Genomic DNA, 24,869 nt, shown 5'->3' on the forward strand with positions numbered 1-24,869 from the left:
TCATGCCTTTGACCCGTGATGATTCCTTTCACCTCTTCGGAGCTTGAGCTCACTATTGCTGCCCTATAAAGCCCCTCAAAACTTTGCTTTGGTCGTGTTCTTCCTTTCAGGCCTTCTTGGTTTCTCATTCCAAGGCTTCAGCAGTGGCCATATTGACGTCCCTTAGTTCATCATACTCTCTTCATACTTTGATGGCTATGGACTTGAACTTCTCTTTGACTACCCGGGCTCTTTCAAGCTCTGCCTTTAGGGCTTGTACCTCATCACTTTCTTTCGAAGCTTTAACCTCATCGTCTCTCACAATCTTTAGATTTGGGAGCCAATCCAATCCTTGTGTCCGGACTCTCAGCCACTTATGATAGCCGCCGATGATCCCATTACTGCTTCCCCTAAGCTCTCTGTCCTTTCTTCACACCGCATCACATGCCTTGCGAACTCCTTGGAGTACCTTTGCATTGGGGTCATTGAAACCCCGTGGTGAGGACAGGATTATAATTTATACAACCCCTTGTTCCCATTAAGGGAATATTTGGAAATCTTTCGCATGAAGATAGAATCCTGATTCTTCCTTCCTTCTAGCGAGGGAACCAATTAACAGACGCCCCTCTATGCTAGCCAAGAGTTGGTCCCAATTCGTCTTTCTTTTTTTCGACGCACGAGCGGTGACCTTGTAGCGGATAGACGAGCCTACCTTCTTGGAGAAAAAGGTGCGAAACCAGCCACACATAGAGAGCCGGTGTACAACAAACAATTCTTGCGCCGCTCTTTTCACATCCCCGGTCGAACGTGTCATACATGGCCAAAATGGCGACGACCGGGCTTTCCTTGCCATGCTGAAAGGCGAAGGCTTTTGAAGCGAAGGCTTTTGACTTGATCCCATGTTTTACTAGTGACCTCTAAGCTCTTGATTTTGAGTTCTAAACTAGTGACCTCTAAGCTCTTGATTTTGAGTTGATAGAACCTCTTTTTAAGCGAAGGCTTTTGACTTGATCCCATGTTTTACTAAAGTGAAATAAAATCTAGTGCAAATCAAAACTCCGACATCTATCATGGGTGGAATGGATGAATGCATGAAGAAATGCATATGACACAGATGCAATTTACGAATACGGGAGCCCGAGAAATTGTTTCCTTCTTGGATACAACGTTTGGGCAGCATGGCACCCAACGCATGTTTTTAAGAAGGCGACAAGGACCTTCCGTCGGTTTGCTAAAGTGAGGGGATCAAAGACGAAACCCATGCATGATGCATATGCAAAAGGCACAACACGGGGATGTACATAGTACGACAATATTCACAAACAAATATAAGCAAAAGGGTATATGATACTTATGCATGGCAGTGTGAAAAATGGCACGCAGCGTGTTTGCTCTGTGCCCCTATTTAAGGGACCTATAAGGGAGAGAGCTAACTAGGCTTTTAGTGATAACCCCCAAGGTAGTCATATCTCTCTTGATGGTTTCTAGAGGTATCATCCCCTTCGAAGAACATACTGCAGCAGTAGGGACTACTAGCAACAATATGTTTTCAAAGAGAAAAACTCTAGATGAGGGTTCACTGTAATCAAGCAAGTCGGAGACCTAGCATAATCACAGATTCACCTCCACTCCTTATGTTCCCACGAACCCGGGTATAGGGCCCTTTTTCAACTCACCGTGTGTGCAAATAGTGTTAGTGTTTGTGTGCATCAAATGAATAAATATTTACCTCAAGCATAAATAATGCACTAAAAGCATCAAAGAGTTATATATACAAGAACATAACGAAGGGAAACCAACAAAGGAGTAAGTCATGGTAAAACATTGCACAAGATTAAATGGCCTAACTCTCTAAAAACAGTCCCCAGTGGAGTCGCCAACTGTCGCAACCTACCCTTCGGCGGGAGGGCGACGCGAGACTCGCGGGATGCGTGTTCCACGAAAGGAATACGCGCGGAGTCGCCACCAACGTTTATTTGAGGAAAACGTCGGAAAAACTGGGAAAGACGCGATCTACGAACTTTTAAGTGAAAGGTTCGGGAGTTGTATTTACGCACGGGGAAGGTATTAGCACCCCACACATCCGTCCCAAGGGACGGCAGCCTTTAATCGAATGTGCAAAAATGACTTTGATTTTTATGTTCCCTTTTTATGTCTTTATATCCTTTATACCCTTTTTATATTTTCCTCTTTTTGTGGTCGACAAGGGTGTTTCCCTTTGCTCCTACGCATTCCTCAATTGCGATGAGGAAATCAGACCTACGTAGTTCTTTTTTATCAAGTGATTCTTTTTTACTTAAAAGGTGATCATTTTAAGGCGTTGGACCTTGAAAATTATCCTTTTTACTTAGTAAGAAATTGAAATGATAAACTTCAAAAACCTATTTTTTATGGACGAGCTTGACTAGGCGAGTTGATTTTAGCCTTAGTTTCACTTTAGTTATTAGTCAATTCAATTAAGAATGAGAAATCCCAAAGAGAAAACGTCCGATTGATTTTCCGCTTTATTTTACTAAAAGACGTTTTTTTATTTATTATATTATTATTTTACCTCTTTTTTGATTTCCAACGTGGTTACGGCACGACCGAACAGTCAGAATTCATTTTAACCGAAGTTAACAGATAATACAATTCAAACGATCGGTGGAAATTTATTTTATTTTTAGGTTAGGCGAGAAATGACTTAAATAAAATGGCTTAAGCACGTCAAAAGGGGGTATAAAGAGTAAATGAAACGAGAATAAAAATACACGAAACACAATGTGGACCACCACGGGTACATAGAATGAATCGAAAAGCTTGGTTCGAGGTACTTACCCGTTGAAGATCGAAGAACGATGAAGAACGAATGAAGAACGTAGAAGAACGGTCGAAACCTTCGCGAAATTCCTTACGAAAACGTTACGGAAACGTTTCGGAAGCGCCTCGGCTTAGATTTTCTTCACGGAAACAATTTTTCCAAGCAAATTCGAAAGAGAGAGAAGTGCCTAAGGGGTTGAACCCTTTTCCTTCTCACTTCCTCCCCTATTTATAGCAAAATAGGGGAGATGCTTGCCGCCCAGCTCGCCCAGGCGAGCAGGGTTGCTTCCTCCAGAAGCAATAGCCTTCTGGAGGAATATTCTGGAGGGCCCAAGTGGGCCTGGTTGCTATTTGCACCCCCATTTTTACTAAGTACACCCCCTGCCCTTTTTTGGTGATTCTTTTTTCGTAAAGTTACGGAAACTTACGAATTTCGTAACGATACTTGTTTTCTTTCCGTAATGTTATGGAACCTTGTGGATTACATAATCATCCCCTTTTTGACTTACGGAATGTTACGGAACCTCACTAATTGTGCAACGATGCTTCCATTTGATTTCCGGTGTGTCACGGAACCTTACGGATTGTGCATCAATATTTTCTTTTGTTTTCCGGCATGTCCCAGAATTTCACAAATTGCCTAATGATGGGTGCCAAGCACCTTACAAGGACCAAACAAAAGTCGCATGTCATCAAGCAAAGGTCCCCGGACGAAATTAGGGTATGACAGTCCCTATCGCCATAATGTATTCCCTAAGAGGATGATATCTCTAGAAGCCAGTAAAGTTACTTGAAACCATCCTTTGGAGCTATCACTAGAAGTGGACCTTTGGATCATTTCCATTAGGTTCTTCAATTAGGGGACACATAGCAAACTTACTCTAGCATATTCCTTGATTGCATCATGCATCTCTTCATGGCATCGCAATGGACATATCATTCCTACGTTTGTCATTTATCATATTCGTGCGTTGCATTTGTATAAATCACTGCATTACCACACATCTGCATTTAGCATGCTCTTTTGTTCTGACAACTGCATAAATTCTATTTTCCATGTTTGCATGTCATGTTCACTCATGCATTTTCCTCTGAAAAAAAAGGGGACAAAACAAAAAAAAGAGAACGAAAAGAAAGTCACATCACATTCTTAGTTACATGTGTCGGGTACCATGATGATGGCTATAAACCAACCATGTTGGGATTATGCACCCATTTCTAAAAAAATGATTGAAAATCATGTGAACGTGGTACCTAATGCATGGTTAACTAGGAAAATGGTGGTTCCTAGGGCATCTCATGTCAATCTCATAATTGCATTTTGTCGTGCATAGCATAAGTATGCCCGAGTCATTCATCTCTATGAGGTGTGGTCGAAGTATTGCCAATCAAAATTTCTTTTCCTTGGATTATGGGGTTGAACCAAGCATATGCTTTTAAGGAAAGGTTCATCAAGTCAAGGTCAAGTATGTAAGTAACCAGCTTGCGAAAATTGGGGCAGAAAATGGATCGAGTTACATCATTTCTTTGTCTACTGCCAACACATAAATTGTGCAAATTTACAAAAAAATCGAGGACTGTTGACCTCTATGTGTTACTTCCAGTTTCACTTTGGCTTTGACAAGATGTTATAAACAATGTTATCTGAATTGATTCAACCCCATATCCTGTGTAAAATTTGCAATACTTCAACAATGCATAATTCGCATGCATCCATGCTTTTCATTGGTTGCATTGCTCATTACATTCTTTCCTTGAAATCAGAACTATAATCATTGTTATCAAAAGGAAAGAACGCACTTTACGGTGCCCTTACCAAATGCATGCTATAGCTAGAGTAATGAGTGAAGAAGAAGGCAAGGTGCAAGAGCGGATAAAGGCCGACATAGAGGCCCTGAAAGAGCAAATTGCCAAAATGATGGAGGCCATGATGAGCATGAAGAAGATAATAGAGGTCAATGCGACTGTAGTTGCCGCTACCAGTGTCATTGCTGAGGTGGACCCCGCTCCACCATCAGGCCTCAACCAAATAAATCATCCCATCTCGGATATGGTAGGGCAAAGAGGCAAAGAATTAGGAAGTACGGGCGGCCTCCATTTTGTGCAAGTTCAAAACAAGTATGCCTTGCCGCCATATGGCTTGCCGCCCAATTATACACCAGCCAATGTGGTGCACACTCCTAATGAGAATGTCAATGACTCCACTCCCATACTCATTGAGAGCTAACAACCTCAATCTGATCATGCACCTATCCCTCAACCCATGGAGGGGACACATGAAATACCCCACCATAATCTAGCCAACTTCAAGCCTTGCCTCGAATATGCCACTGACGGGCAAGTAGTTGGTGGTGTACCCCTACCAGAAACTTTGGAGGGCACTCAGTTTCGCCCACAACCACAACCCTTGCATTTTATGATGGGAAGAGCCTCTCCTACTATGGCTGAAATGGGAAAGTTGGATCAGATAGAGGAAATACTAAGGGTTGTTGAAGGAGGCGAAGATTATACCCTTGCTGACATGGAAGATTTGTGGCCTAGTACCTGACATGGTCTTTCCTCCGAAGTTCAAGGTATCGGACTTCAATAAATACAAGGGGACTACCTGCTCCAAGAATCACCTAAAGGTGTATTGATCGAGATCGTACCCGAATCAAATAAACATGAAAATGCAGTAACTAGGAAGTGATCCTAGGTCGTTTCCCAACGAGCAATGATAAACCAAATGTTCATACTATACTTGCAGTAACAGTAACGATTGGGGGGTGTTGTCTATTTTGTGAAATAAAGAACAAGCGAACTAGAATACGAAATTAATAGTATTAAAAACGGGTTGTTTCCTCTGATTCAGAAGCAACTCTCTTGTCCTAGGTTATGGAGAATTTGTCCCTAACAGTTTACCACTTAATCCAACCCTATTTCAATTTACTAAGCGAAAAACAACTTAGGGCTGTCAATACGTGATTAGGCAACACATACACCAATTAACCCTTCGTCCATTAAGAATGAACGCAAGTTAGGCTCAGAGGCAATTAATCGAACACGAAGCGTGCACAGATTAATATTAACGAATGTGGGTTAATTGGTGAAGGGAAAACTGCCAGGAAGCTACATTATAAACAGAACCTCGAAGAGAGTTGAGCTTCGTCCTCGGAAGGAAACAACACCAGAAAACTTAGGGTGTGTTTGGTTTGCATTTTCATTTTCTGTTTTCATTTCCTATTTTCATTTTTTGAAAACTGTTTTTATTTTCAAAAGATTTGAATTCTGAAAACATGTTTGGTTTGATTTCTTGTTTTCTGTTTTCATGAAATAAAAATACTGAAAATTTATGATATATTGACTTATTGTCTTTTTGTATTTTTAGATTTGCTTAAAATTACATTCATTGTCACCGCAATTTCATTTTAACCAAAATGAGGTTTCTGTTCTCAACTGAAAATACTGAAAACGAAAATTTTTTGTTTTCATTTTCTAGTTGTTTACTGTTTTCATTTTCACTGAAAATGTTTTCAGAAATCAAACCAAACACATTTTCATCACCGTTTTCTGTTTTCAGTGAAAATGAAAACAGAAAACAACCAAACCAAACACCCCCATAGCCTTCCATAGATTCAATAAAAGCAGAAAACGTAAATGAAAATAAAAGCAGAAACGTAAATCAAGCAGAAGAAGAAACAAGAACGAAATTGTAATTAGAAGCAGAAAATAGAAAATTGCATTACGTGAACAGTAGCATTTGAACAGAAAAACATAAAACATAAGCCCTATGCTCTGAATAATAGTCTAACAGAATAGCCTTGCACGAATCCCAAGGCTGCTATTTAAAAGAGTCACTCAAAGTCACTGGGCCCTATTACATTATTCTTGCCCAAAACGAAATAAACACTGAACTACATAAAATAAAATTGCAATCTCCTAATTAGAAATTAACTAAGGTAAGCACTGCTTTATTTGCCTTCTTCAAGTCCACAACCAAAATCCGGATTAAGCCCAATGTTTCATTAATTCCTGAAATTAGATTAAAAACATCAAATTAGCTAAATGAGCCCAAATAATAAAACTGCCTAATAATAAAACTGCCTAATTAATTTGACAATTAAGACTAATCAATAATTAAAATGGTGCAAAAAGGGTTTAAGAAATAGAATAAAATGATGGCACATCAAAACCCCCCATACTTAGCCTTTTGCACTTCTTGGCAAAATGAAACAAAGAACAAAATCCAAGGATATCAAAGAGAGACAAACAAAAACATTCACATATTTCTCAATGAACATCAAGGAATGAAAGTAATGGGTAACATCTAACATAAGGAGATCCGAAAAGTCAAGACATTCATGAAAATCATCCAAGCAACCCAATCATGGCAAAATAGTTAATCAGCTCAAGAATGAAAAGTGATAAAGCCTCACAAGATATACACTCTATCTCTCAAGTGTCTAGGCTACTATTTACCCTCAAAGCACCCATGAAAACAAACACCACATAAACTTGGAAAGATTCTAAAATTGACAATCAACCCATAAACACAAACACATGAGGATCAAAAGGTCTTTTAAGGTTGTAATGGGGCCAAGGACAAGGTAGGAAAAATATGGAATAAGTGGCTAAATCCCAAAGGAAAAGAGGAGCAATGGGGAATAAGTGCATATTAAGAAAAAATAAGAAGACCTAAAGATAAAATTCAAACATAAAGAGTAGAACCAAGAGTCTCATCATTCTTTTCCATTTAAGATCTTATTCACTCAACTTTATTGCTTTTCTTTTTCTTTTTCGATTTTCTTTAAAAGCATTTGAGAAACAACATCTCATTCAGCATGTCCAACATTTAACCAATATACAATGTACATCAAGTATGGCCCAAAATACATCATGAAGCATGGCCAACAAAACATATTATCCAATGAAACAAAAACCCCCCACAATTATTCCCAAAACAATTCCAAAGCTCCAAAATTCCTTAAGGATATGGTGATATCATGGTTTTTCACTTAAGGCTTGTAGTGAGCTTCAAAACAAGGAAAGGGAAACAAGGATCAAAAGGGCTATCAAAGGAATTAATTCAAGGTAAGTCCATTTGGCTAGAAGCTTATAAGAACAAAATTGCCTCAATCATTTCCAAATATGCATGTGAATTAGGAAGCATCAACAAGAATCAAGCCAAGGCTATTGTGCAAGCAATTAATGGGGCAAAACACACCAAATGATTATGATGATGGATGGCTCAAATTCTAACAAAGGTAAACTCATCACTTTCAAATTGAGCTTTCAAAACTATCATGACATGTAGAGGAAAATCAAGGATTTCAAATCACAAAATTTCAAGAAACTTTTATTTTCAAAATAATTACCCATTTCTTGAACATATCCTATAATTCAAAGAAAAACATGCAAAGTCGTACACGCACACAGAATTGACCCAAAATATTAAACTAGAAACCCAACGAAACTAACAACATTAACAAATTAACACAACTAACAAATTAACAAAACCGGCAAAACTAGCAAAACCAAAGAACACTCCCCCCCCATACTTAAACAACACATTGTCCTCAATGTAGCACAATTGAATGATTAAAAACAATTAAACCATCAAATAGAATCGGACAAGTGTAATAAAAGCAAAGAAGGAGATAGGAAAAGAAGAACTCCCTAAGTTAAGGTGGAGGAAGAGTAGGGTGGAGTAAGGAAGTCTCTTCCACCACTACGTCCACTAAAGAAGGGTTTGTGAGGAATGGCTTAAGTCGGTGTCCGTTGACCTTGAAGCTTTTTTTTGTGGAGTCGCTTTTGATCTCAACTGTACCATAAGGAAAAACATTAGTAACAACAAAAGGACCAATCCACTTAGACCTCAACTTACCACTCATGAGCCCAAGCCTAGAATTATACAATAACACTTTTTGCCCAACCATGAAGTCCTTCTTAATTATCATGCTATCATGGAACTTCTTGGTCTTTTCTTTATACAACTTGGCATTCTCGTAGGCTTCTAGGCGGATCTCATCTAACTCACTCAGTTGCAACTTTCTTTCCTCACCAGCTTGATCCATAGAGAAGTTACAAGTCTTCACTGCCCAGTATGCTTTGTGCTCAATCTCCACTGGAAGATGACATGCCTTTCCAAAGACAACCCGGTAAGGAGACATTCCTATGGGTGCTTTGTAGGCAGTCCGATGTGCCCAAAGAGCATCATCAAGCCTGGTACTCCAATCTTTCTTGCTTGGCTGCACAATCTTCTCTAAAATTCTCTTGATCTCCCTTTTGGAAATTTCTGCCTGTCCATTGGTTTGGGGGTGGTATGGTGTGGATACTCTGTGTACAACCCCGTACTTTTTAAGCAAGGCATGCATTGTTCTGTTGCAAAAATGGGTTTCTTGATCACTAACGATTGCCTTAGGTACTCCAAACCTGCAAAATATATTAGATCTGAAAAAATCTGCAACAACCTTAGCATCATTAGTTCTAGTGGGCTTGGCTTCCACCCATTTTGAAACATAGTCAACTGCAAGGAGAATGTAAACATAACCAAAAGAGACAGGAAAAGGGCCCATGAAATCTATACCCCAGACATCAAACAGCTCACAAAATAGCATAGGTTGCTGAGGCATTTGTTGGCGCCATTTAAGTGTACTTCCTGCTCTCTGACACTGCTCACAAGTGCTGCAAATCTTCCACGCATCTTTAAAGATGATGGGCAAATAAAAGCCACAATGAAGCACTTTGCGAGCTGTCCTTTGAACACCCAGATGACCTCCTGGTGGGGAAGAATGACAGAACTGCAGGACTGAGTCAGTCTCATGATCTGGAATGCACCGCCTAATGACCTGATCACTGCACAATTTCCACAAGTAGGGGTTATCCCAAATAAAATGCTTAGCATCACTTTTAATTTTATCTTTTTGAGCCTTAGATGCTAAGGGAGGAAAAACAAAAGCAACTAAATAATTGACAATGTTAGCAAACCAGGGAGTAGAAAGAGAGTCAGAAATACTATATAGTATATACAAATAATCATCCGGGAAATCATCCCGAATGGAGGAATCTGCATCAGACACATGTTCGATCCAACTCAAATGATCAGCAACTAAATTTTGTGCTCCACTCCTATCACGAATCTCCAAGTCAAACTCTTGGAGCCAGAGCATCCATCAAATCAACCTAGGCTTAGAATCAGCCTTCTTCAACAAGTACTTTAAAGCTGCATGGTCAATATAAACAATAATGCGGGTACCAAGCAAATAAGATCGAATTTTTTCAAGAGCAAAAACTATGGCTAGTAGCTCTTTCTCAGTAGTAGTATAATTCACTTGGGCAGCATCTAAAGTCCTAGAAGCATAATATATCACCCTGGGCAATTTATCAATTTTCTGAGCAAAGACAGTCCCCATTGCATAATTTGATGCATCACACATAAGCTCAAAAGAGGCTATCTAGTTGGATGCCTGGATGATGGGGGTGGTAGTCAGTGCTCTTTCGAGGCAATCAAAAGCCTCTCTGCATTTATCATTAAAGTCAAAATCCACCTCCTTTTGCAACAAGTTGGACAGTGGAAGGACTACTTTGCTAAAATCTCTTATAAAGCGCTTGTAGAATCCTGCATGAATCAAATAAACATGAAAATGCAGTAACTAGGAAGTGATCCTAGGTCGTTTCCCAACGAGCAATGATAAACCAAATGTTCATAATATACTTGCAGTAACAGTAACGATTGGGGGGGTGTTGTTTGTTTTGTGAAATAAAGAACAAGCGAACTAGAACACGAAATTAATAATATTAAAAACGGGTTGTTTCCTCTGATTTAGAAGCCACTCTCTTGTCCTAGGTTATGGAGAATTCGTCCTTAACAGTTTACTACTTAATCCAATCCTATTGCAATTTACTAAGCAAAAACCAACTTAATCCAACCCTATTTCAATTAGGCAACACATACACCAATTAACCCTTCGTCCATTAAGCATGAACGCAAGTTAGGCTCAGAGACAATTAATCGAACACGAAGTGTGCACAGATTAATATTAACAAATGTGGGTTAATTGGTGAAGGGAAAACTGCCAGGAAGCTACATTATAAACAGAACCTCGAAGACAGTTGAGCTTCGTCCTTAGAAGGAAACAACACCAGAAAACTTAGCCTTCCATAGATTCAATAAAAGCAGAAAACGTAAATGAAAATAAAAGCAGAAACGTAAATGAAGCAGATGAAGAAACAAGAACGAAATTGTAATTAGAAGCAAAAAATAGAAAATTGCATTACGTGAATAGTAGCATTTGAACAGAAAAACATAAAACAAAAACCCTATGCTCTAAATAATAGTCTAACAGAATAGCCTTGCACGAATCCCAAGGATGCTATTTAAAAGAGTCACTCAAAGTCACTGGGCCCTATTACATTATTCTGGCCCAAAACGAAATAAACACTAAACTACATAAAATAAAATTGCAATCTCCTAATTAGAAATAAACTAAGGTAAGCGCTGCTTTATTTTCCCTCTTCAAGTCCACAACCAAAATCCGGATTAAGCCCAATGTTTCATTAATTCCTGAAATTAGATTAAAAACATCAAATTAGCTAAATGAGCCCAAATAATAAATCTGCCTAATTAATTTGACAATTAAGACTAATCAGTAATTAAAATGGTGCAAAAAGGGTTTAAGAAATAGAAGAAATTGATGGCACATCATGTACTGCAGGAAAATGGGAGCATATGCAAAAGATGAAAAATTGCTTATGCATTTCTTCCAAGAAAGTCTTACTGGGGCAGCCGTGACCTAGTACTCTAATCTGGAACCTTCCTAAGTCCATTCTTGAAAGACCTAATGATTGCCTTCATTAGGCAGTATCAATACATTTTTGATATGGCTCCTGATAGGATGCAACTACAGAACATGTGCAAAAAGGAGCACGAATCTTTCAATGGATACGCCCAAAGGTGGAGGGATATGGCAGCTCAAGTAGCGCCCCCAATGACGGAGAAAGAAATGATAACAATGATAGTAGACACCTTACCAATGTTCTACTATGAAAAGATGGTGGGTTACACACCTTCAAGCTTTGCAGATTTAGTTTTCGCCGGCAAAAGGATTGAAGTTGGTCTAAAAAGAGGCAAATTTGGTTATCCTGCTTTGATGAATGAGAAAGCTAGGGCAAATGAAGAGAATGAGAAGGAGGGAGGAACCCATGTTGTGACTACCATTCCTGCATGGCCAAATCTCCCACCAGCTCCACAATATCAATACTCTGCCAATATCAGCCCTTCTCATTACCCACCACCCAATCAACGACAAAGGTCATCCCTAAATCAGCCACAAAGCCCGCCTGCCGCACATCCAATACCAAACACAAACCAAAACACCAACCAAGGAAGGAATTTTCCAGCGAAAAAGCCTATAGAATTCACCCCAATTCCGGTGTCCTATGCTAACTTGCTCTTATATCTACTCGATAATTCAATGGTAGCCATGACCCCAACCAAGGTTCCTCAACCTCCATTTTTTCGAGGATATGACTTGAACGCAACATGTGCTTACCTAAATTTATAGTTTTTCTTGTCCTCAAGCAAATAAAGAACAGCTCACTGGTCCCCAAGTGACAAGAATATGCAGTGACTATGTACAAAGGTGTATGCAACAAAAGCTGTTGATTGCATGATAATATAATGAAGCGAAATGCTCTCATCACTTGTCTTTTATAAATGTCTCTAATGACTCATTAGGATTTTCAAGTTTATGCCATTATTGTAAACCGCAGTTACAATGCTAATAATATGGATAAACTTGACATCCTTGTCTCTCATCTACGTCTTTGCTTATTTGACTTCCACTGGAATGTGAATGTAAGTCGTTGGTTTGTTTGCTCAAGCGACCTGCGCTCTTGAGTTTTGACTTCCAAGAATGTTCAATTAGAAATTACTCGTTCTGGACATTTGGTTAGGGTGTCGTAAAACGACGAGTAAAGTTTGAACAAAAAAGGAAAAAGCATTTGATTGACTATGCTTCAAATAAAAATACATATAGACATTCATGTGACCTCATTTTATCATTCCTAAAAGTTGTCTTTTTGAGAGAAAAGTGAGTTATCAAGAATAGGAGTCGTTTGACTTAATCTATCAATTGAAATTCCTTTAAATGTTTCTCGTCCTTGAAAATTCTCTTTTGAGAAATCCGCACAGTTTCTTTCTTTTTTTCCTTGCTACAAGGTCATGACGAAAGACAACAATAAATACCTCAAAACCCTACATAGATGAGAGGCACCGTGCATGAGCCTCAAGCGAATCTAGGGGCAGATCAAAAGTTCTCACCCGGTAGGAAGAAAACTTGAAAGGGCGGCCTGGGCAAAAACTAGGGTGATGTATAAATAAAAGAAAAAAAACAATTAGGGGCGTGTTGTTAAGGTTTTGTTCTGAAATCCAAACTACAAAAGGATCTAAATCAAGATTTGAGATGATGCATGGCCATGTTTCAACATCCTAAACACTAATTTACACCTTGTTACCCCCTCCGAGCCAAAGCATATTTGTTTTCTAAAAACAAACAAAAAACAGAAAAAGCAAAATAAGAACCCCAAGCAATAACCACCGCTAAACCAGCGGGAAGACCAATGCAAACAACGCATGCATGAAGTTGGGCAACAATGAAAAAGAAAATAAAATCTGCCAAAGGCGAGTGAAAAAAAAGACTGACAAAGATCTCCAAATTCTACAAGAAAGGCATAAAAGTGCAATAAAAAGTTAATGTATGAGACAAAAGGAGTAGAGCCCAACCCAAAAGGTACAAACAACGTTCTTGAGGTTCTTACTCAATATAACCCTCAAGCCTCTTTGAGCCTCTAATCCTTTCTTTCATAGCCCTCTTACCCCTGACCACATCACAAGCCCAATAAAGCCCATGTAGATCAAAGAATGACTAATTTGCTTTTAAGTTGGGATTCTAGAATGAAACCCACACACGCTTGTGATTGTTGAAAATATATATATATATATATATATATATATATATATATATATATATATATATATATATATATATATATATATCTAAAACAAATAAAAGAAGACCCCTGAGGTTCACACTTGCACATTTGAGAAGAAATCTCATTCAACCAAGAGTGCACAAAAAATGCCCAAAGCCAATAGTGATAGTAGGGTACATCTGACTTTAGTCTCTCATGCAAGCTCTTTGAGATTCTTTTCGAATCCAAGGGGTAGCTTCCTCATATAAATTCTTTCGTGATCAACACATGTCATCAAACTCCCAACGGGATCAACAGACCCATGGCATCACTCTATAACCTTAAATAAAAGAAAGTTTCACTTGGTCATATACCAAAGTGTAAATCCATTGCCAACCTTCGATGGTGCAAGCGATTAGTCCCAAGGCCTTATATTTCTCTTGTTGTGCCGAGTAATCGATGTTTTAAACAAAAAAAGGGGGAAAATGTAACATCCTGGAAATTTCTACCCGGAATTTTCGAAAACGATGTATTTTGAATGATTATATATATATATATATATATATATATATATATATATATATATATATAAGTATTATTCAGTGTATATGTATAGATATGTTCTTGGTAGAAATAGGAATAGTGGGGGCAAGATATGCGGGTTGGACTAATTAAGGGAGAGAAATCCATAACTGGGAGGTTATGGGTTAATTCCTAATTAATTAGTTAAAAATCATCGTTTTGCGTGCGACTTAGAATTTAACGAAACCAACCTCTGAACCACGCTCGGGGTTTTATTCTGAGCGTTTTGATATATATATTGCTTGCTTTCGAAAACTGGCCCCGACGGACGCAGAGAAACGCGAGAAACTGGAACCAGAGAAACGGCACGCAAACCGAGGCAGGATTTTAGCGTTTCAAAGGTCAGATTTTTCTCACTTTTGTGGCTGAGCATGGGTCACAGTCAAAAGGGAAAGTGGGCCCTTTTTGCTCCAATCAAATAGGGACATGTGGCAGAGCTTGAATAAAATAATAGAAAAAGAGGAAAACCTTTTATTTAAGACCAAAAAGCTTTTCTCTCTCCTCACTCAGCAAAACAGAAATTTCAGACAGCCCTCTCTCTCCCTCACGTTGCCGTTCTCTTCTTCATTCTCCATTGAAGCTCCACACAAAGCTTCAACCTTTGGCCATCATTTCTGCCCCAAATCGCGAAAGGAGAGCATTTTCGGGGTCGTGAAGTGCGTGGCTACGAGTGGGACTTCGAAAATTCAGGTTTGGGTGGACTTCTTTCTCCTTTGATTTTCGTGGGTATGGGGTTTTGGGAGATATGATGGGTAGTCTTGCAAGGTTTATGCTGTGTGATGATTATTTGTGAAGACATTTGCTGAAAACTTGTTGAAATTGCCATGTTTGGATGAGTTAAACATACCCATACTGTTTTAGGGTTTTTGTGATGATGTTTGTGATGTTTATATGCTGAAATTGCCCATGGAAAACTGTTAGAGATGAAATGTAGAGTTAACCTAGGGTTGGAAAGTGAGAATGTGGTGTTATGAGTGGAAAAAGAGTGAGGCTTTGAGAGTTGGAAAGCTAAGTCTGAATTCTGTGGTAAATGGAGGTTAAAGTGAGTTAATACTAGCTTGAAATGTCATTTAGGACTTGGGAGAAAGCTTGGACTGTGCTAGGGAGAAAAACAAATGACCAAGTGAACAAAGAGCCATTTCTAGGGCAAATTTGGGTGTTGAAGAGTCAAATTTTGATTTGGTGGAATTTTAGGTTTAAATCCAGTTTGGGCAAGTTTAGATTGATGTTATGGATTGGTGTGAGGTGAGAGTTTGCTTCAAATTTACCTCATTCTAAACTTCACCTTTCAAACCTAGAAAAGCCATTGAATTGAGGGGTTTTGGACACCTAGATTTTGTGTTGCTGTGGTTTGAAGCTTGGCTTTGGTTTAGACATGTTTGATACATGATTTGGGACTTGTAGGATTTGATTTGAGCAAGATTGGATGAGGGGAAGTGTGATTTTCGAAATCTGCACTTATGCAGAATTTTGCTGTCAAAATAGGTGCAGCAGGATTTTGGCTTTGTGCAAAAAAATGCTTGTGTGTGGTTGGCTGTGGAAAGAGTAGTACAGAATGAGTTCTGGATGTTTGCTAGTAGATCCCAACGGTCACAATGTAGGCTTATGCACTATAGACTTCCAGTAAAATTTTGGAGTCGATCCAACGGTTAACGAATTGGATCGAAGGAATTGTTACTGTGGTCTTTAAGTGAGAAAAGCTGTGATTTTGGTTGATGTGTTGAGCATAGTTTTCTGCCTTTGCTCTGTTTTGCTTGGCTATGATAGCTTGTGCTGTTTGAATGTTGTTTTGCTTGGATGTTGTGGAAGCTTGGGAGGATTGATGGGGACCCGGTGTTGAGAGAAACGAGGATATGGGCTACGTGGGAGTACGTGAGCTCAGTTGGAGGTGGGCAACAGGGGATGGTGGGTTTATGCGCGCATTGTGGATGTGGAAAACTTGTTGTGCACCATCGCCCGACCGCCACCTAGTACCACATGTGATGGGTACCCCATAATCCTACAAGCTTGAGATGAGGAAGTGTTGAAGGGTGAAACTTCCTGCTTTTATTGTTGACCACAGAGTGGTACCTGGAGATATGTCACGGGGGTCGGGAGACCTTGGGGACGTCAGGTGGGGTGCTATTGCCCAAAACCAAGCTTGACCAATCCCGACCCAACCCGGGCATAGTCGGTCAGTGAGAACCTGTGATGTACCTAAGCAGGCGAGCTCCTGGCAGTCAACAGATAAAAGGAACAAAGACCACAAAGCAAGGAGGCTTGTGGTGGCTGGCCAGCTGTGAAACTTGGCTGATATGTGAGATATGGTCTCTGGTAATCGATTACCAAGGGTGGTTAATCGATTACAAGGCTTAAAAATAAAGACAGGAGGCTAAGATGGTCTCTGGTAATCGATTACCAAGGGGTGTAATCGATTACCAGGCTTGAAAACGAAGTCAGGAAACTTAGGGAGCCTCTGGTAATCGATTACCAGCCTGTGTAATCGATTACACAGAGGGATGGGTCACTGGTAATCGATTACCAGGCATGTGTAATCGATTACACAGTGCATTATTGCATATTTCATGTCCTGAGGCTGTGTAATTCACGTTTAGCCTCTGGTAATCGATTACCAAGGCTGTGTAATCGATTACCAGAGATGGAAAGCCTTAAAATACCCCTTTTACTTGCATGTAGTGGTTATGAGACAAATTGTGTGTAGCGCAGTTAGATTCTTGTGAAAGAGTCTACCCCTTTCCCTTCTTTCTTGTAGATCATGATGGCGGCGCAGCTAATCCGTGATCGAGTAGAGATGGAGTGCCTAGAGGGAGCTTGGGAGACCTTCGAAGGCAACACGAGGTGCCGATTTCGGGGCACCATTCGGCTCACGGCTACTTCTTTGGTGCATCCAGATGAACCTGCACGGACGCTTCAGCGCACGGTGGAGTGGATACTACCCACGCCTACACCATATCGTCTAGTGGAGCCCGTCCAAGTGATCGAGGTAACGTCATCCGAGGAAGACCCCGAGGAGGATCTGGAAGAGCTACCTCCTGAGCCTGCTGTGGATGCCCTTGACTTTCTAGAGGGTGATGAGGATCCACTTCTTGAGGTGGATTCTCCCGAGGAAGTCATGTCGGCATCTGAGGCAGACTCTACGGAGGATAGTGGCCTGGGGGAGATGGCGATCAGCGGAGGCTCTTCATCCTAGTGGACAACTTTTTGGATTCGTTTTGTATATTTTTGAGGGTGGGTGTATCTAGGACTAACTGTTAGGTTTACTCTTTTGTTTTTGTATGGGTAGACCTGATGTATAGGCATTTGATGATTGTATACATGTGGCTGAAGCCACCACTATGGACACCTTTGCTCTGGATGACACTATGTATTTTGTAAAACTCCCATATTTTGGACAGCTTTAAAACGATGAATGCATTTATAATCGATCTTGTTATTTGAAAAGAAAGCATTAGCAACTTTATTTGTAAAAGAGTTTATCGACCGTATTTTATTTTTTTATTTTCATGTGACGACCTAAAGTAATGGCTGGTACATTCTTCCTTTTGAAACAGCAAAATAATTTAGAGAATTATGAGCTGTAAGAAAGAAATGACTCCGAATAGAGTTGTGAACTGGCCATTCAGGACTTTATAGTGAGGATTTTCCTTCTAAACCTAGTTATGGTGAAAAGAGAAAGAAATGAAAAAGAAAAAGAAGAAAAAAAAATTTACCATGGTTTTTTTGTTATTTAAATTATTTCTATTAAACCAGTCATTAATTTAGGGACGCCACAGAAAACCCTAGGATCAATATTTCAAATGATTGATTAAATGTCAAACGGCTCCATTGCAATCACTCCAAAATTGTCAAGTGACTAAATCAAACATAATATACACTCCGAGGGAACTTCCAAAGAGATCTACAAAAAGATAGGATGAGGTTGCATGAGTTATCACATCCTTCAAAAAAGGGACAATCAATATGTGTTTTCCACAAAAAAGGAAAAAAATCAAATCAAAATCAAAATCACAAAAATAGGAAAGAAAGTCATGAACATTGTACAACTTGCCATTGCATTGCATTGTTCCATACAAAGCCTGCATTTACTACAAAGGTTGCATGCATCTGCATCCCCAAAAATCATGTTTATATTAAGTGTATAGATTTCCTAAATCTAATGTCCAATCTTTTGAGTTTGGGATGAGAGGTCCTCTCAAAGAGTCAATCTCTTGCTTTCTCATAAGGTTGAGCCCTTGGGTACTAGTACCTATTGGCATCTTTCAGAGGACTCATAGTCCTCGCATTCATAGGACTCAAAGTCCAAGCCTTCAGAGGACTCAAAGTCCTCGCCTTTAGAGAACTCAACATCCTCACCTTCAGAGGACTCAAAGTCGTCACCTTTGGAGGACTCAACGTCCTCACCTTCAAAGGACTCAAAGTCCTCACCTTCATTGGACTCTAAGTCCTCGCCTTTAGAGGACTCAATGACTATCGATTGACACACAGAGGCAAATATGGTCATCTGCTCTTTTGTCGAAGACTCAATGTCTATCGATTGAGACTACTTTAGTCTCCCCCTGTCAACCAGAGGCGAGCGAGCCTGTTGCCATGCAGAGATAAATATGGTAATATGCTCCCTTTGTCGAAGACTCAATGTCTTTCGACCGAGACTATGGCAGTCTCCCTTTGCTATCCAGAGACAAGCAAGTCCGATGGCACGTGGAGACAATTATGGTCATCTTTCCTTCTATATTTCGAAGACGACAATGTCTTCATTCATTGCATGCTTTCAAAAGGCGACAATGACCACCATTTACATTTCGAAGACGACAATGTCTTCAGTCATTGCATGCCTTCAAAAGGCGACAATGTCCTCATTTGCATTTCGAAGACAACAATGTCTTCAGTCATTGAATGGCTTCAAAAGACGACAAGATCCTCACTTACATTTCAAAGATGACAATATTTTCAGTTATTGCATGCCTTCAAAAAGCGATAATGCCCTCATTTGCATTCTGAAGATGACAATGTCTTCAGTCATTGCATGCCTTCTAAAGGCGACAAGATCCTCATTTACATTTCGAAGACGATAATGTCTTTAGTCATTGAATGCCTTGAAAAGGTGACAATGTCCTCGTTTGCATTTCGAAGAAGACAATGTCTTCAGTCATTGCATGCCTTCAAAGGCGACAATGACCATCATTTACAAAGTCTCTTTGCTCTAGGGTATTTCAGAGGAAGCGTAAAACACGCAATGGCGGTTTCCAAACTCAGAATGATGCAAAGGTAAGATGAAACTAACAAGAAACAAGCGTAGAACCATGGTTACCTCGAAGGAAAACGAAAGGTCCGATTAGGGCTTCGTTCTCTACTGAAGCCACAAGCCAAGTCGGACGGTTCCACTCCGATCGACGAGTTCCACTCGTTGTGGAGTTTCAACGGAGATCAATGGCGGTTTGTGGTGGTTACTGGTGGCTGTGGGTGATGGAGAAGAAGCTTGGCACGTTGGAAATGGTTTTGCAAGAAAGAAGGAGAAGGAAATGGCATTTTTCCAAGGCTACACAAAAAGAAAAGGCTGAAACACTCAAGTGTTTCTGCTCACGGGAAAGGAAGCGTTCCTCACACGCCAAATGTTGTATGGAAGATCTCAACGGTCATATCATGGACAAATGTTCTGTCATGCTTCAGACCAAATTTAGAGAAGATCCAACGGTTAACAAAGGCTGGGTAGCGTTTTTACCCATACATCTCCATGTAGCTTCCTTGAGAAGCTTCATTAAGAGGCTTCCTCGAGAAGCTTCCTCGTGGCTTCTTTGAGAAGCTTTCTCGAGAGTCTTCTTTGAGAAGCTAGATCCTTATCTACCTAAGATGCAAGGGTTGAGCGCTAAGTGCTTGATACTCACAGCTTAGCGTATGACCAAAGATGCACTTAGCGCGAGGCTTGCACTTAGCGAAACGACTGTTTTTCAGAAAATACTTTCTAAGTTATTTTTCAGTCCCTTTCTCAAGAAATTTAAACCCTTATATCTAACATTTAAGGATAAGCTGATATACTCCAATGTAAAGATTATAAAGCAAGTTCCACATGATATAATGCATGAGAAACAAAGATAACACAAATTAAAACTGGGTTGCCTCCCAGTAAGTGCTTCTTTAACGTCATTAGCTTGATGCTTTTACCTCAATGGGTGATATCATGTTTTGGTTCTTACCTCTAGAACCTCTTGACCAACTTCCATTACCTGTAAGCAAACATTTTGTTCTGGAGCGGGCTTGCCTTCAACAAACAAATCAAAATCAATTTTCTGGTATTCAAAACCCATCTCCAGCTTCTTTCTACCCATATCAATTATGCAGCTTGCAGTTAATATGAATGGCCTTCCCAATATTACAGGAATGTCAGTATCTTCACAGATATCCATTACCACAGAGTCTGCCAGGAAGATAAAATGTTTCACTTTGACCAGCACATCTTTAATTACTCCATATGGTCTGGTAATGGAGCGGTCAGCAAGTGTAAAGTCTTCTTAGTGGGCATGATCTCCAACTCTCCCAACCTTTTGCACATGGAGAGTGACATTAAATTAATACTGGCTCCCAGGTCAAAAAGAGCCTTTCCCACAGTTACTTCTCCAATTGAACAAGGAATAGTTACACTCCCAGGGTCTTTATGCTTGGGTGGAAGGATCTTTTGAATCACAACACTACAATTTCCTTCCACTATGATGTTTTCCTGGTGAATATACTTATGTTTCCTTGTTAACATATCCTTCAAGAACTTGAAGTAGAGTGACATCTGTTGTAAAGCTTCTCCGAAGGGCATGGTTATTTCCAGTTTCCTGAAAATATCTAAAAATCTCGCCAAATAGCGGTCCTTCTCCTTTTTGGATGGTACCACCGGATATGGTACTTCTATACCTTCATTCATAGCTTTATCACTTCTACTCTTCTCTTCATTCTAATTTTTTTCATCTTTTTCAATTTTTTTTATTTTCTACTTCTTTTTCTTTTTCTTAGTTATTAAATTCTTTTTCCTTGACCATTATTTGTTTCTCTTTTTCCTGATTGCTTTCACCTCTCACATCATTTTTCTTGCCATCAGTACCTTTCTTTTCAGCAGCTTCCTTCTTGTGCACAACACTCTCCTCATCCTCAGCCTCCGCAAACCTCTTACTCCTTGTCATCACAACTTTGTATTCCTCCTTGGGATTTTTTTGTTGTATTTGCCACAAAACTATTAGATGACTTGTCAGCTATCTGATTGGCTAGTTGTCCCATCTGGACCTCAAGGTTCTTCAGTGTTGACTCAGTGCTTTTATGATTTGACATTGTTACCTGCATAAACTGAGTCAAAGTCTCCTCTAGCTTAGTAGTCCTCTAAAAGATGTTAGGCCCTTATTGGATTGGCCTGTTCGAAGGTCCACCCTGGCCTTTGTTGAACTGATTGGCAGGGTGTGACCTACATTGTCCTTGTTGATTATAAGGACCCTGCTGGAAGCCTGAAAATCCTCCTTGAGTATACCCTTGTCACTGTTGATTTCCCATATAATGAATTTCTTGAATGTTTTCTTCAATGGGAATACATTGGCCTATTTCATGAGCCTCACCACAGATGGTACAACCTGTAACCTGCAAAATAGAAGAATGTGTAGGTTGACCAATAAACAGTTTTGTTGGCAACTTACTAAGTGTTTCTATTAAAATCTCAAGTTGCTTATAAAGCAACTTATTATGTGCCAATAAAGCGTCATGTGATGATAGTTCTAACAAGCTTTTCTTTGAGGGTTGATGGGTTCTGTCGCGTAGAATGGCATGATCACTGGCTGACATATTGTCAATTAGCTCAATTGCTTCTTTCGAGGTCTTCAGCTTTATTTTCCCCCCTGTAGAAACATCTAGCAGTTGCTTGGTTTGCGGTCTCAGCCCATCTATAAACATATTCAATTGAATTGGCTCGTAAAACCCATGGGTGGGAGTTCTTCTTAATAAACCTCTGAACCTCTCCAATGCTTCACTCAGAGATTCATCAGGGAACTGATGAAATGAAGAGATTACAGCTTTCCCTTCTGCAGTCTAGGACTCTGGGAAGTATTTCTTTAGAAACTTTTCAACGACTTCTTCCATGGTTTTCAATTGTTACCCTTAAATGAGTGAAGCCACCTCTTGGCCTCTCCTGCCAATGAGAATGAGAATAGGCTGAGTCTAATAGCTTCATCTGGCACACTAGAAATCTTAACAGCGTTGCATATTTCAATGAACGTTGCCAAATGTGCATAAGGGTCTTCATTAGGTAATCCTTGGAATAAATTCCCCTGTATTAAATGAATTAAAGAATGCGGGTAGTTGATGTTGTGAGCTTGCGCTTCAGGACGTGCAATGCTAGTAAAGAATTGCGGTACTAAGCTGCTTGAATAATCCTCAAGGGTGACCTTTTGGTGCTGCTCGTCTGCCATGATAGTGGTTTCAGGCAATTGAGTAGCGGATTCCCTTGATGATGGTGAATCAAGTGATGATGAATCAGAAAAATGAGTTTCTTCCTCAAGAATGGATGCAACTGTTCTGTCTTGCAGAAGTTTCCTTCTCCTCCTGACCCTGTTCCTTCTCAATGTAGCTTCAATTTCTAAGTCCAGATGAACTAAATTGCCTATGGGAAATCTATGCATATAAAATACTGACAGAAACAATGGTTATCCAATTCAATAAGAGAAGACATATTCACAGATAATCAAAGAATAATGAATAAAGAATAGGCATATAAAAACGAACTAACTTTCCAAATAAAAAGAAGCTCCCCGGCAACGGTGCCAAAAACTTGTTCGCTTCTGGCAAGTGCACCAGATGGCACAAGTAGTATAAAATGGTAAGAACCGAGTATCGAACTCTCGGGGAACTTGTGTTACTTGGTAAAGCTATTTCAGTGAATAGGTGTCTAGTGTGAAAAGATATATGTTTACTATGAACAGGTGTGTAACCTAACTAATAAAAGGAAAATCATGTGAGTAATGATGTGTAAAGACAAATAGATGAAATGTTGGTCTTCCTAATAGGTGCCTGATGTTAAAAGGATATTCTCTACTTAACAATGCTTATGCATTATATGGTGTCTCCTGAAATGCTAAACCCCGATTCCTCATGATAGTCTAGCCTAATCCTGATCAAGTATCGTCCGCAGATTCCTCTTGCTGGACTAAACTCGGCCAGGACCGCATTAAGACAAACATACAATAACTAGGTTATCATACCTCGATCCCTTGTGATAGTACGAGAAACTAGCTCTGTCCTATCAAGTTCTAAGAATCAGACCGGTTTCCAATGTTGAATGACCCTAACAAAGCATGCATCTATGTGATCAAGGTAAAAGCATACTAGAATTAAATACTGATAGCACAAAGAACACACAAAACATCATTAGATAGATAAAAAGATATTTACATCAAGTACCTACAAGGAAGATCCACTAGAGAATTTAGCTGACTGACTTTGGGGATGGCAACATTGATGTTGCCATTGTAAAAGAATTCTATGCAAACCTCTATGACCCCGAGGATAAATCACCTAAGCATGTGAGGGTGAGAGGTCATTTGATTAAGTTTGATGAGGAAACGCTTAACACTTTCTTGAAGACCCTTGTTATTATGGAAGAGGGGGAATCACACTGTGCTTATTCCAAATTTGCACTGCTGAGGCTTGACCCTCAGGAGTTAGCTGCTGAGCTCTGTATCCCAGGGAGGGGATTCGAGCATAATGTTGATGGGTAACCCATGAAGATACTGAGGAAGAACATGACCACCCTAGCTCATACATGGAGTGTTCTTTCCTACTCTAACCGGATTCCTACCTCCCATACTTTTGATGTCACCCTGGATAGAGCCAAACTCATTTATGGCATCATTATAAAGATGGACATGAATGTGGGGTACCTCATCTCCCACCAGATCTCCCTCACTGCTCAGCATGACACATCCAGACTTGGATTCCCGGCCTTGATTACAGCTTTATGTAAGGCTAGGGGAGTTCAGTCAGATTCGAGGTCCCTGGAGAGCTTGAGTCCTGCCATTAATTTGGATTATATTATGAAGAACTGTTGGAATCTTGATGATCCAACAGTAACTTTCAGAGGACCCAGGAAGGCCAGAGGGAATAGATCTGAGGCCCTTTTCACTTCAGCATCATCAGAGGCACCAACACCTTCTTCTTCTACACTTCCTCCCTCTTCCTCCACAGAGATCCCAGTGATTCCTCCATCACCTTCACAGATTCCACTTCCAGCTCCAGTCTCTGCAGGTATTTTCACTCCTCAAATGCTTCACTCCATGCTTCAGAGCATTCATAGGGGGCAGTCCATCATGTCATACCCTAATTTCATCCGGGGATTATTACTTGATGATATGCAACCTTTGATTGGCCGCTTTGAGATACTTGGCACCCTTTGATGCACAATATGTGAAGTCCCGAGACGTGCCGAAAATCAAAAGGAAGCAGGCTTACGTGTTGTGAGATGAATTACTCAATGTTGGAAAGGATGTGTTGTGCTCTGGTATGGGCATCACATCGGCTTAGGCAATACATGCTCAGCCATA

Source organism: Glycine soja, chromosome 7, assembly GCF_004193775.1.
Source record: "Glycine soja cultivar W05 chromosome 7, ASM419377v2, whole genome shotgun sequence".
Taxonomy (NCBI): Eukaryota; Viridiplantae; Streptophyta; class Magnoliopsida; order Fabales; family Fabaceae; genus Glycine; species Glycine soja.